The sequence below is a fragment of the Dama dama genome, chromosome 5 (assembly GCF_033118175.1).
Source record: "Dama dama isolate Ldn47 chromosome 5, ASM3311817v1, whole genome shotgun sequence".
Classification (NCBI taxonomy): Eukaryota; Metazoa; Chordata; class Mammalia; order Artiodactyla; family Cervidae; genus Dama; species Dama dama.
Genome location: NC_083685.1, coordinates 45,408,240 through 45,421,637, shown reverse-complemented (window position 1 = coordinate 45,421,637; position 13,398 = coordinate 45,408,240). Strand labels below are relative to the sequence as shown.

Sequence of the window (13,398 nt, the reverse complement as noted above, 5' to 3'; positions counted from 1 at the left end):
GCTTATAAGGGGTGTTACACCCCCAAAAGAGTGCAAAGGGAAGGAGGGTCACCCAGTCCCTGCCAACTTTGTCAAAGTTTCTTTTAGGGTCCGATTCATTCGCTCAACCTGTCCTGAGCTCTGGGGATTATAACTTCCATTTCATCCCCAGAGCTTGGGCCAGCCCTTGTACAATCTGGCTCACAAAGGCAGGTCCGTTATCAGAGCCCATAGTCACTGGCAGCCCGTACCTAGGCACTATCTCCTCTAAGATCTTTTTAGCAACCACTATTGCTGTCTCTCCCTTAGCGGGGAAGGCTTCCACTCACCCTGAGAAGGTATCTACCAGAATCAACAGACAGCAATACCCGTACTTGCCTGGCCTTACCTCAGTGAAATCTTATCTCCCAGTGTTGCCCTGGCTCTTCCCCTCGGTACCTCGTTCCCGTATGCTGCTTTTTTCCTGTCCTCATCAGCTGGCACACTTTGCAAGCCTGGATTATCTCTCGTCCAGTTGCATTTTCCTCAAACACTGATCAACACGCAGATTCAGTCCATATTTGCTTTCATTTATCTACTGAATGTACCCAAGCTTCTTCTTCAGAGACTCTGGCATCTCAGGGGAAGGAGGGCGAGGGAGCCTGAAGTAGACCTTCATAGAATCATAGATAAACCACTGTAGTGCAGTCAGAGTGCCGATCATGATGATGTGGGCAAAGAGTCCCTTCCATACACCTCTAAATCCAAGTTTCTTGAGGACCTGAGAGGTACTGCTACCCTTCTCTTTATTCAACACAGACACCATGGAATTGGCAGGGTGGGAAACAATGGCACAGAAGACTCCAGCTATGTAACCTGCCACAAATGTGACAACCATCTGCTCTGGCTTTGAACATTCACTTCGGGGCTTGGGAACCACAAACTTGTACAATGCTTCAACAGTACGTTCAAAGAAGGCAAACTTCATCATGGTGTATGGTATCTGTCTCATCCAAAGAGGAGCAACCCCCTTGTAGAACGCCTTTAAGCCTTCTTCCTTATACATTTTGGGAGCTGCATCCCTCAGAGTGTTAGCATAACCTGATTGGGTTTGAATTCGAACCTTAGCAGCTTCCATAGGAGCCAGAGCAATGTCAGCAAAGAATTCAGCACTGGCAGAGGCAGTCAAATACAGTGATGTGCGCCACAGATAGGGGAAACCATAACTGAAAATCCATTAAAAATGCCCTTGTACTTCTGTGGGTCCACCTGCATACGGCATTTCACTAAATCCAGAGGAACAATAGCAGTGTGTGTCAGACCACAACTTAAGACCCCACCAAAGCCACACAGTGCGTAAAACTTCGCGGAGCCATATTCACAACTGTATTCTTCTACCGTGGCAGCTCCAGCTTTCCTTTGCCCATCTTTTACATAGCTGCTCCCATCGGTGAACCATACTAGCTCACTGTTGTCTAGGGGTACATCTCTTCCCTTTCTTCTGGGGTCTCCCTATTATTAAGTACCTTTTCAGCTGCTTTCAGTAAATCTCCCAATCCCTCTATCTTTTGTAATTTCCTCCTAATATCTGGGGCTGCCTGATTTACAAACGCTAACAGAACTGCAGCGCGTGACTCCTCAGCCTGGGGGTCCATAGGTGTATATTGCCTGAAAGCTTCCATCAGCCTCTCTAGGAAGGCTGCCGGGCTCTCAGTGGGCTCTTGCCTTACTAAATTTACCTTTGCCAAATTTGTCGGCTTACTTGCTGCAGCCCGCAGGCCTGCCATCAGAGTCTGGCGGTACACTCAGGTACAAGTCGGTGAAGCCATCCAACCATCTCATCCTCTGTCATCCCCTTCTCCTCCTGCCTTAAATCTTTCCCAGAAGGTAGGGAAATCTCACTCAAAATCCCAGTTAGGCTGCAACAGAGGAAACCCCTTGTCCATGAGATGAGGCTGGGCGGTTGGCCTTCCGTCAGCCCCTGGGACCCGTTTCCGCGTTTCTGCCAGAATTCACTCCCGTTCTTCTGTGGTGAAGAGCACCTGCAACAGCTGCTGACAATCGTCCCAGGTGGGGTTGTGAGTGACCGTAGACAATGCTGGCACACACACAAACACGGCTCACTTATTGTAGGGCCTTCAGAGTCCGCCAGAGTGTAGCCCTGGCTGGGACTCATCAATTGCCCCCACAACCATTCACCTGTTCACTGAAACTCCTGAAGAGAGTAGGAGTTGAGGGCAGAACGAGACCAGAGACAATGCCGGCACACACACAAACACGGAGAAACACGGAGAGCCGAAGACAAGCACACGGACAGACAAACGTCGGCCGACAACACAGTGCTGGGTTTTCGGGCCCCCTGAGTTTTCTCACCAGACTCGGGATCAGGAGAGGAACTCTCCTTCCCGCAGAGCCAGCTGCCTTCCAGCACGCTCGCTGGCCTCGGCCTTACGCCGGCTGGAACGTTTAATCCGTTCCCCCCTTACAGAAAGCTTTCTCCTGTGCCAGATACCTTCCTGCTTCACAGCAGGGCCTCAGATTTACACTGGACTTCCTGTGCCAGATACCTTCCTGCTTCACAGCAGGGCCTCGGATTTACACTGGACTTTCCTGTCCTGCCTGAGACAATGCCAGCACACACACAAACACGGACAAACACGGAAAGCCGAAGACAAACACACAGAGAGACAAATGTCGGCCGACAACACAGCGCTGGGTTTTCGGGCCCCCTGAGTTTTCCTGAGGACCAGTGCTGTTATCTATCCTTCCCCTCTGTCCTGGAAGTGTTCTCTTCCCCCAGTCAAGGGATCCCAGACGAGCCCCCAAATGTTATGCCCAATGTCCGAATTCTCGAGCGGGAATAGAGAAGGCCTCCAAGGCCATGCAACTCGCAGAAAGGGAAGTTTATTACTGACTCGAGCCAGGACTCTCTGCCGCAACCAATGCAGTGGTGTGGGTCAGAGAGCCCCAAGCCCAAGCTGTTACACAAATTTATAGGGTGAGCACACGCCGTTGGTAGTTGGTTTAAGCGGATTGGTTACAAGCAATTTCACTGGTCAAAACTTTCACGTGGGCGGGACTTTCCTGGGGGTTTCCGCCCCGTTCGTAATTTCTTAATTGGCAAACAGTGGTCAGTGTTAAGTGAAAGCTAATTGGTTGTATCCAGGTGGGCTGATAATCTTACCAAGTAGGAAGGCTTACTCCTAATCTAAGCTGTGTTACTTCTGCTCGCCTCACAGTCACAGGACTGGAAAAGGTCAGTTTTCATCCAATCCCAAAGAAAACCAATCCCAAAGAATGCTCAAACTACCACACAATTGCACTCTTCTCATACGCTAGTAAAGTGATGCTCAAAATTCTCCAAGCAAGACTTCAGCAATATGTGAACCATGAACTTCCAGATGTTCAAGCTGGTTTTAGAAAAGGCAGAGGAACCAGAAATCAAATTGCCAACATCCTCTGGATAATCAAAAAAGCAAGAGAGTTCAGAAAAACATCTATTTCTGCTTTATTGACTATGCCAATGTCTTTGACTGTGTGGATCACAATTAACTCTGGGAAATTCTGAAAGAGATGGAAATACCAGACCACCTGACCTGTCTCATGAGAAACCTGTATGCAGTTCAGGAAGCAACAGTTAGAACCAGACATGGAACAACAGACTGGTTCCAAATAGGAAAAGGAGTACGTCAAGGCTGTATATTGTCACCCTGCTTATTTAACTTATATGCAGAGTACATCATGAGAAATGCTGGGCTGGAAGAAGCACAAGCTGGAACCAAGATTGCTGGGAGAAATATCATAACCTCAGATATGCAGATGACACCACCCTCATGGCAGAAAGTGAAGAGGAACTAAAGAGCCTCTTCATGAAGGTGAAAGAGGAGAGTGAAAAAGTTGGCTTAAAGCTCAACATTCAGAAAACTAAGATCATGGCACCTGATCCCATCACTTCATGGCAAATAGATGGGGAAACAGTGGAAGCAGTGTCAGACTTTATTTTTTTGGGCTCCAACCTCACTGCAGATGGTGATTGCACCCATGAAATTAAAAGACGCTTACTCCTTGGAAGGAAAGTTATGACCAACCTAAATAGCATATTAAAAAGCAGAGACATTACTTTGTCAACAAAGGTCCATCTAGTCAAGGGTATAGTTTTCCAGTGGTCATGTATAGATGTGAGAATTGGATTATAAAGAAAGCTGAGCACCGAAGGATTGATGCTTTTGGACTGTGGTGTTGGAGAAGACTCTTGAGAGTCCTGTGGACTGCAAGTAGATCCAACCAGTCCATCCTAAAGGAGATCAGTCCTGGGTGTTCATTGGAAGGACTGATGTTGAAACTGAAACTCCAATACTTTGGCCACATGATGCAAAGTGCTAATTCATTTGAAAAGACCCTGATGCTGGGAGGGATTGGGGGCAGGAGGAGAAGGGGACGACAGAAGATGAGATGGCTGGATGGCATCACTGACTTGATGGACATGGCTTCGGGTAGACTCTGCAAGTTGGTGATGGACAGGGAGGCCTGGCGTGCTGAGGTTCATGGGGTCGCAGAGTCGGACACGACTGATGGACTGAACTGAACTGAACTGAGCACCAAAGAATTAATGCTTTTGAACTGTGGTGTTGGAGAAGACTCTTGAGAGTCCCTTGGACTGCATGGAGATCCAACCAGTAAATCCTAAAGGAAATCAGTTCTGAATATTCATTGGAAGGACTAATGCTGAAGCTGAAGCTTCAGTACTATGGTCACCTGATGAGAAGACCTGACTCATAAGAAAAGACCCTGATTCTGGGAAAGATTTAAGGCAGGAGGAGAAGGGGATGACAGAGGATGAGATGGTTGGATGGCTTCACCGACTTGTTGGACATGAGTTTGAGCTTATTCCGGGAGTTGCTGATGGACAGGGAGGCCTGGTATACTGCAGTCCATGGGGTTGCAAAGAGATGGACATGACTGAGCAGTTGAACTGAACTGATATAAAACAATCACCTTCAACCCAAACCTCTCAAAATATCCACAAAATAACTCAAAGTGAATTAGTGACCAAGATTTAAAACCTACAACTATAAAATTTTCTGTGAGAAAGTATGGGAGAAAATTTTTGTGACAGATGCAAAGTTTTCTTAGATGAGACATCAAATGAACAATCCATTTTATAAAATGGACTGACATATTGACTTCATTGCAATTAAAAACATGTGGTGTTTGAAAGACAGCCTATTTAAATAAAAGACAAGCAATAGGTTGGAAGAAATGTTTGTAAAATATATCAATTACAAATGTCTAGTATCTAGAGAATATAAAGGACTCTCAAAATACAGTAATTAGAAAATATACAACAATAATTTTAAAAGATAATTTACCCTATAAGATATAAAGGAAGTAAATAATCAGATGAAAAGATTCTTAACATCATAACTCACTTTGAAAATTCAAATATAAATGCCAATGGAATACTACTACAAACATGTTAGAGTGACTGAACTTAAAACAAACAACCAAAAATACTCTATGTATCAAATTGTAGAAGGAAATAAAGTAGAATTCTCATATACTGCTGGTGGGAATTTTAAATAATACTGACACCGAGGACAATAATTAAGTAGTTTTTCTATAAAATTAAGTACCATATGACCCAGGTATCCCATGCCAAATTGCTTTACCTAAGAGAGATCTAGGTTAAACACATTCAGGTCTGTTCATTTGTATAAGAGCTTTATTTATAACAGAAAAATTAAAAGTGACTTAAATAGCCACATCAAGAGAATAGATAAATAAATGGGGCACATATGTTTAACATACTATATGGTAATAAACAGAAGCATTACTACTCATACCTGAAAAAATGCAGATGATTCCTAAAATCATGCTAAGTAAAGACTACATACTCTGATGACATGCATATAATTTTTTAAACTACAAGGACAAACATCATGCTGTAAGTTCCAAGATCTACAGTGAAAGGGAGAGTGTAAGAAAGGGGTAAAAGAAACATTTTGAGATGATGAATGTGTTCAGTTGATCTAAATCACCAGAGAATCTTTATATATTTAGTCACTTCCTAATTTACATTTTAACACATGTATATATAATTGTCATTTTCATAATTTTTAAAATTTGTTTACTACTGTAGTTTTTACAATTTGGTGCTGTATTAAGTGTTTTTTCTAGAATGACAGACCTCCTTTCCTTTCAAAACATATTAGATATGTCAGATATATGCTCCTATTGCATACATGAAACCATTGTTTCATATTCTATTTTATTTGTTAATGAAATTATCCATTCCCTTTATACTGAATATTTTTGAAGGTGGACACTATGAATGGCTTATTATTGAGGTTCCTCACTGAGCCTAGAAATCTTCAGGTAGATGATGGTTAATTATTATTTTGAATGACATGTTTCAAGTGATAAGAAATTTGAATTTTTACTTCTAAAATAAAATCTAGTTAAATAGAAATTGAATGCTACTGTGTAAGAATGTATTGTCCATGTATTTATTTAAAGGCAACCTAAATGAGGAGTCAATGGCTAAATATTATATCCTAAATGAGAAGTCAGTTGCTAAATATTATATCTGGATCTCTCCAAGACTCAATAATCCTTGAAGATAAATGATCTTTCGAGAAGACTAAGCTTTAAAACACATTAATCAATACATCTTTATCACACGCCAACACTTACTAAATAATAAAGTAAGCTGAGATTGTATGTGGTAAGTGGAGATTTCAAAAGAGATATTGTTAAGAACATTTAAATAAAAAAGATATTAAACTTGAAGTTTCCTCTAACTTTACCAGGAATTTATTTTTAGTATGACTTCTTTGTTAATTTCTCTGTGTGTATAAATTCTACATGCAAAAGGAGAAATGATTTTTTCTTTTTTCTTTTTTACAAGAAGCATTAAAATCTTACAGTTTTGTCATTAACAATATAGACAATGGACATAAATGGATGGAATCAAATCATGACTAATTTCATCATCTGTAAAATGGGGATATTAATTGATTAATCTTATTGGATTATTTTAAAAATTAAATAATTGAGTATGTATATAAATACATAATATGTTAACTAAGACCTTAAAATCTGTATATAAGCACTGGGTTTTCATATTATATCTAATTTTAAATTTGCTTAGTACGCACTGAAATTTATTTAGTAGGTTAGTTAAAATCATATTTCTCCATTTGTTATTATACATTTAAATCATACATTAAAAACTAACAGGCTTATCAAGTCAAAATACATAGATGTGATTGCCTGTACTAAAACCTAGAGATATAATATTTAGAGAAAACTTGGCACTCTAATCAACAAATTAACAAACTTTTCTAAAAGAAAATTAGTTTTCTTGAGAATACAACAGTCTTTGAAATATATACTACCTCTAGGAATTTGAGTTAAAGGATCTAGGAAAAATATTGAAGCATGTACTTAAACTTATCTATATAGTGAGTCAGTGAAAAATGAAGCTGTAAAGCAAACCAATTTATGAGCAAATAAAGTGTCCATTTCTGCATTAAGATATTTCTCCTTGGTCTCAAAAGACTAAAAACAATCTAAATGATAATTGCTTCTATGCACAAGACAATCCCCTGTCCCCAAAATGGGCGAGTGGAAAGAGAAACCAATATTCTGTAGATAAAATACTATTTATACATTTAGATCATTCTATCTGAATATAGGATGCACTATTTTTGACTTTTCTATTTCTTTTGATCCCATTACCTAAATTTTTCTCTATACTCCATTATTAAAATTTGGTAGGATAATCTACATTATCTTAAGGGGCGTTCAGAGATTTATGTAGAATATTAACATCAACCATCTCTTGGCTATATTAGTATGTAAACTTATATCATCAGATCTGTTTCTTCAGCCTGTGTACTACGCAGTTTGGGGGTCTTGGCACTATGCCAAATAAGGCAACTTCTTAAAGTTGGAAAGTTTTTACTTTCTGTAAGTATGATGGAATATAATTACTTCATATCTGACCAAGGGATTAAAGAACCTGGTGCAATATTATGACTCCTAATGTCTCATTTCTGACACTTTTTATTTAGTGCTTGTACTTATTTTTAGTATGTAAATATGCATCCAGAGAATGCTATTCTGAGAATGGAATGATTGTTAATGTTTTAAATTCTGATTTAAACTGAAGAATCCCTGACCTTAAATGGCTTTCATTTACTTTGGCTTCATCTCAGGAATATATAAAGTTGGAAGGGCATCACTCCACACTTAGAAAAAGAAAAACATTCAGACAAAATTCCAGTCAGGTCCATGACTTCACTTGAACCCATCAGAGATTTGACATTTCAGAGTAACCAAGTAATCTAAACTCTCAAGAGACATAGACTCCTGTGGGGAGGTATAGGAAGCAAACTCTATATTAGAAGGGCATAGGGTATGGAATCCTAGGTAAGAATTCAGCTAGAATGCTCAATGAATTGGCAATGACCAAGAACAGCCTGGCAAAAGAACATGAAGCTCCTAGAGGCTACAGATAGAAGGAGAAATTGCGCCTTCTTTTTTATATAAATGTTTTTTATATAAATGTTCTTAACAATATTCCCTCTGAAGTCTTCACTTCCCACATACATTTTCAGCTTACCTTATTTAAATCAGTGGCAGGGTATGATAGGGCCCCCCTGGTGGCTCAGCTGGTGAAGAATTCGCCTGCAATGCAGGAGACCCCGGTTTGCTTCCTGGACTGGAAACATCTGCTGGAGAAGGGATAGGCTATCCACTCCAGTATTCTTGGGCTTCCCTGGTGGCTCAGTTGGTAAAGAATCCACCTGCAATGTGGAACACCTGGGTTTGATCCCTGGGTTGGGAAAATTCCCTGGAGAAGGGAAAGGCTACCCACTCTGGCCTGGAGAATTCCATGGACAGTATAGTCCATGGGATCTCAAAAAGTCGGACACCACTGAGTGACTTTCACTTTCACTTTGGGGTATGATAAGGATGAATTGCATTGATTAATGTCCTAACAATTGATTTTTACTATGACTCTTATTTGTGAAGTGCTCTGTGTATAAATTCTACACGCATTAATATGCATTATTCTGATTTTTTTCTCTTCTTTCTTTTTTCTAGTTCTTTCTTTTTTACAAAAAGCATAAAAACCTTACAGTTTTGTCATTAATGACATAGGCAGTGGAAATATATTGGACTAGAATATAATCATGACCCTAATATTTGTTAATTAGGTGTCCTTGAATCGGACTTGATTGAAGCAATTAAGCACGTAACAGTATTGAAGGAATAAAAACTTGTTCGGATACATTTAATGAGGGGCTGAACATGCAAGCACCTTTATGTAGAAAATAGACAAAGGTGAGAAAACAGCACAAGTTCCCACATTTTCCACATAAACGCTACAGAGATATCAGTATGGGCAACCCCAGATTTGCACACCTCGCTTCCCTGTAAAACCTGTGTAGGTGATTGATTGTCCAAGGCATGGCTTTAGGAAAGACAGTTTATGTAAATAAGTTAATGTGGAGGGGCTCATTTTATTTTCTAACTTCTATGGTCTAAAATCTAATATGAGAGGAGAATTGAGTCAAAGTTCAGTCCATGATGGGGGTACCCATCAAATGGTTTGTTGTTGCTATTGCTGCCAAGTCGTCTATGATTTTTTTGACTCCATGACCTGTAACATGCCAGGCTTCCCTGTCCTTTACTCTCTCCCTGACTTTGCTCAAACTCAAGTCCATTGAGTCAGTGATGCCATCTCATTCTCTGTCACCCCCTTCTCCTCTTTCCCTCAATCTTTCCCAGCATCAGGGTCTTTTCCAATGAGTTGGCTCTTCCCATTAGGTGGCCAAATCATTGGAGCTTCAGCTTCAGCACCAGTCCTTCCAATGGATATCAGGGTTGATTTCCCTGAATCAAAATCAAATGGTTTCTTTTTCTCCAAATGCAGCAGCTTGCAATTGAATTCACTTTCTAATCATTTCATCAATTTCTATAATAAATACTTCATATTAACAACAAAGTTGATAAAAATTATTGCAATAGATCACAATATAATGAATAATTATTTTTTAACTTATTGGTTTCTCACTAACATGAACACAAAGTACTTATAATTTGATCTCTTTGGGTATGGAGGTGACATTACAATAAATCATATGTAGTTTCTATAATGAACGTATGATACAGGGTCAGGCCATTGTCTGTGATTATCTGAGAAGCAGTCTTCGAGAGGAATAGGAAGTTATACCTTTAAACTGCTGTTTTTATAATTTAACTTTTTCATGGAACATAGGCATGTCTTTTTCAGATTCTGTTAGCATGAAGTCTGATATTTGTTGGGTTTAAAAAGCATGATGCAGTTCATAAGTGACTTACTATTACCATCAAGTAATTTCCTCACCAGAGAACATTAAAACTCTTCCTTTTCCATCAATTACATTTAGCTGAGTCAATAGTAAGAATTTCACATCTACCTTAACAAATAATAAATCTGGCCAAGGCCAAGTCAATGTTCCAAACGTCATGGTCACTGTAAATATACTTTTTCATGTTTTTAAATATTTTCTCAGTTTTCTTTTCAGATTAGTTTGTTTCCACAGAAAAAAGTTGATGTGCTTAGAATTAGCCAATGCAATAAACTGAACTGGTCCCTCTTGGTTCATAAAATATTTACCATGTCCTAAAATGGAAAAGAAATGCAAAAAGGCAAAATGGTTGTCTGGAGAGGCCTTACAAATAGCTGTGAAAAGAGGAGAAGCAAAAAGCAAAGGAGAAAAGGAAAGATATTCTCATTTGAATGCAGAGTTCCAAAGAATAGCAAGGAGAGAAAAGAAAGTCTTCCTCAGCGATCAATGAAAAGAAACAGAGGAAAACAACAGAATGGGAAAGACTAGAGATTTCCTCAAGAAAATTAGAGATACCAAGGGAATATTTCATGCAAAGATGGGTTTGATAAAGGACAGAAATGGTACGGACCTAACAGAAGCAGAAGATATTAAGAAGAGGTGACAAGAATACACGGAAGAACTGTACAAAAAAGATCTTCACGACCCAGATAATCACAGTGGTGTGATCACTCACCTAGAGCCAGACATCCTGGAATGCGAAGTCAAGTAGGCCTTAGAAAGCATCACCATGAACAAAGCTAGGGGAGGTGATGGAATTCCAGTTGAGCTATTTCAAATCCTGAAAGATGATGCTGTGAAAGTGCTGCACTCAATATACCAGCAAATTTGGAAAACTCAGCAGTGGCCACAGGACTGGAAAAAGTCAGTTTTCATCCAATCCCAAAGAAAGCCAATCCCAAAGAATGCTCAAACTACCACACAATTGCACTCATCTCACATGCTAGTAAAGTAATGCTCAAAATTCTCCAAGCAAGACTTCAGCAATATGTGAGCCATGAACTTCCAGATGTTCAAGCTGGTTTTAGAAAAGGGAGAGGAACCAGAAATCAAGTTGCCAACATCCTCTGGATCATCAAAAAAGCAAGAGAGTTCAGAAAACATCTATTTCTGCTTTATTGACTATGCCAAAGCCTTTTACTAGGTGGATCACAATAAAGTGTGGAAAATTCTGAAAGAGTTGGGAATACCAGACCACCTGACCCACCTCTTGGGAAATCTATATGCAGGTCAGGAAGCAACAGTTAGAACTGGATATGGACCAACAGACTGGTTCCAAATAGGAAAAGGAGTATGTCAAGGCTGTATATTGTCACCTTGCTTATTTAACTTATATGCAGAGTACATCATGAGAAATGCTGGGCTGGAGGAAGCACAAGCTGGAACCAAGATCGCTGGGAGAAATATCATAACCTCAGATATGCAGATGACACCACCCTTATGGCAGAAAGTGAAGAGGAACTAAAGAGCCTCTTCATGAAGGTGAAAGAGGAGAGTGAAAAAGTTGGCTTAAAGCTCAACATTCAGAAAACTAAGATCATGGCACCTGATCCCATCACTTCATGGCAAATAGATGGGGAAACAGTGGAAGCAGTGTCAGACTTTATTTTTGGGGGGCTCCGAAATCACTGCAGATGGTGATTGCAGCCATGAAATTAAGATACTTACTCCTTGGACGGAAAGTTATGACCAACCTAGATAGCATATTAAAAAGCAGAGACATTACTTTGTCAACAAAGGTTCATCTAGTCAAGGCTATAGTTTTTCCAGTGGTCGTGCACGGATGTGAGAGTTGGACTGTGAAGAAAGCTGAGCGCCGAAAATTTGATGCTTTGAACTGTGGTGTTGGAGAAGACTCTTGAGAGTCCCTTGGACTGCAAGGAGATCCAACCAGTCCATCCTAAAGGAGATCAGTCCTGGGTGTTTATTGGAAGGACTGATGCTGAAGCTCAAACTCCAGTACTTTGGCCACCTCATGTGAAGAGTTGACTCATTGGAAAACACCCTGATGCTGGGAGGGATTGGGGACAGGAGGAGAAGGGGACGACAGACCATGAGATAGCTGGATGGCATCACTGACTCGATGGACATGAGTTTGAGTAAACTTCGGGAGTTGTTGATGGACAGGGAGGCCTGATGTGCTGCGATTCATGGGGTCACAAAGAGTCGGACATGACTGAGCGACTGAACTGAACTGAAAATATCAAAATACTTTAGCCAAGTGTTTTCAAAAACTATGATTTATCGTGCTGCCAGGGGTGAAGAATTAGATTTCTTTTTTAAGCAGATAATAAAAATAAACTAATATTTTAAAATTAATAGTTCAAAATCCATGAAATCTAGTTTCATTTCACATTTTCTTCTTTGTTATATGCATCTTTTGTATTAATAAAAATTTATGTGACACACTTCTCATTCCTAAAAAGTAAAATAAAAGTTAGTCAAAATATTAAGCTTTGCTAAGGAGAAGTCATTCTAATTTGCAACAATTACCTTATGTTTAACTCTAACTCCCTCCACATTCAGAAGGCCAAATGCAGTGATTATACACCATAGTGGGAAATACACTTTTTCTTTCACTCCACAGGTATTTTGTATATATTTTTTTTCTTTCACCCACTTATTTATAATAGCTTTAAAGGAAGAATGGCTTCTCAGATATCAAAAAGCGGTGAAGCAGCTAACATAGAATTTCATAAGGTTTCTGCTGGGTGGCAGAGCAGCAACGGCTACGTAAGTAGAAGCATTGCTGGGTGCACCTGGCCTTTATCACTAATTCCAGGGCACACTTGTCACTGGTGCGTGGCCAGTTTTATAATCAGGAGACAACAGAGAAGCTGCATAATGATGACTTTCATGATGATTTCAGGAGACTGAAGAACTAATGGTTACTATCTTCATGGTTAATGATGAAACCGAAATGATCATGAATATTTCTAGAAATATATTTGAAATTCAAGTCTTCCTAATGAGTAAATTAAGCAATATTTGGTATTACAGAAGATAAATGAGAAATACTTTTCTAGAAATGTCTTCACAA

The 13,398-nt window shown here is 39.8% G+C and overlaps 1 pseudogene; it reads right to left on the bottom strand.

Annotated features, from left to right (window-relative positions):
* Window positions 1-553: 553 nt before the first annotated feature.
* On the bottom strand, window positions 554-10,478 carry LOC133055533 (solute carrier family 25 member 3-like; annotated as a pseudogene).
* Between the last annotated feature and the right edge of the window lie 2,920 nt (window positions 10,479-13,398).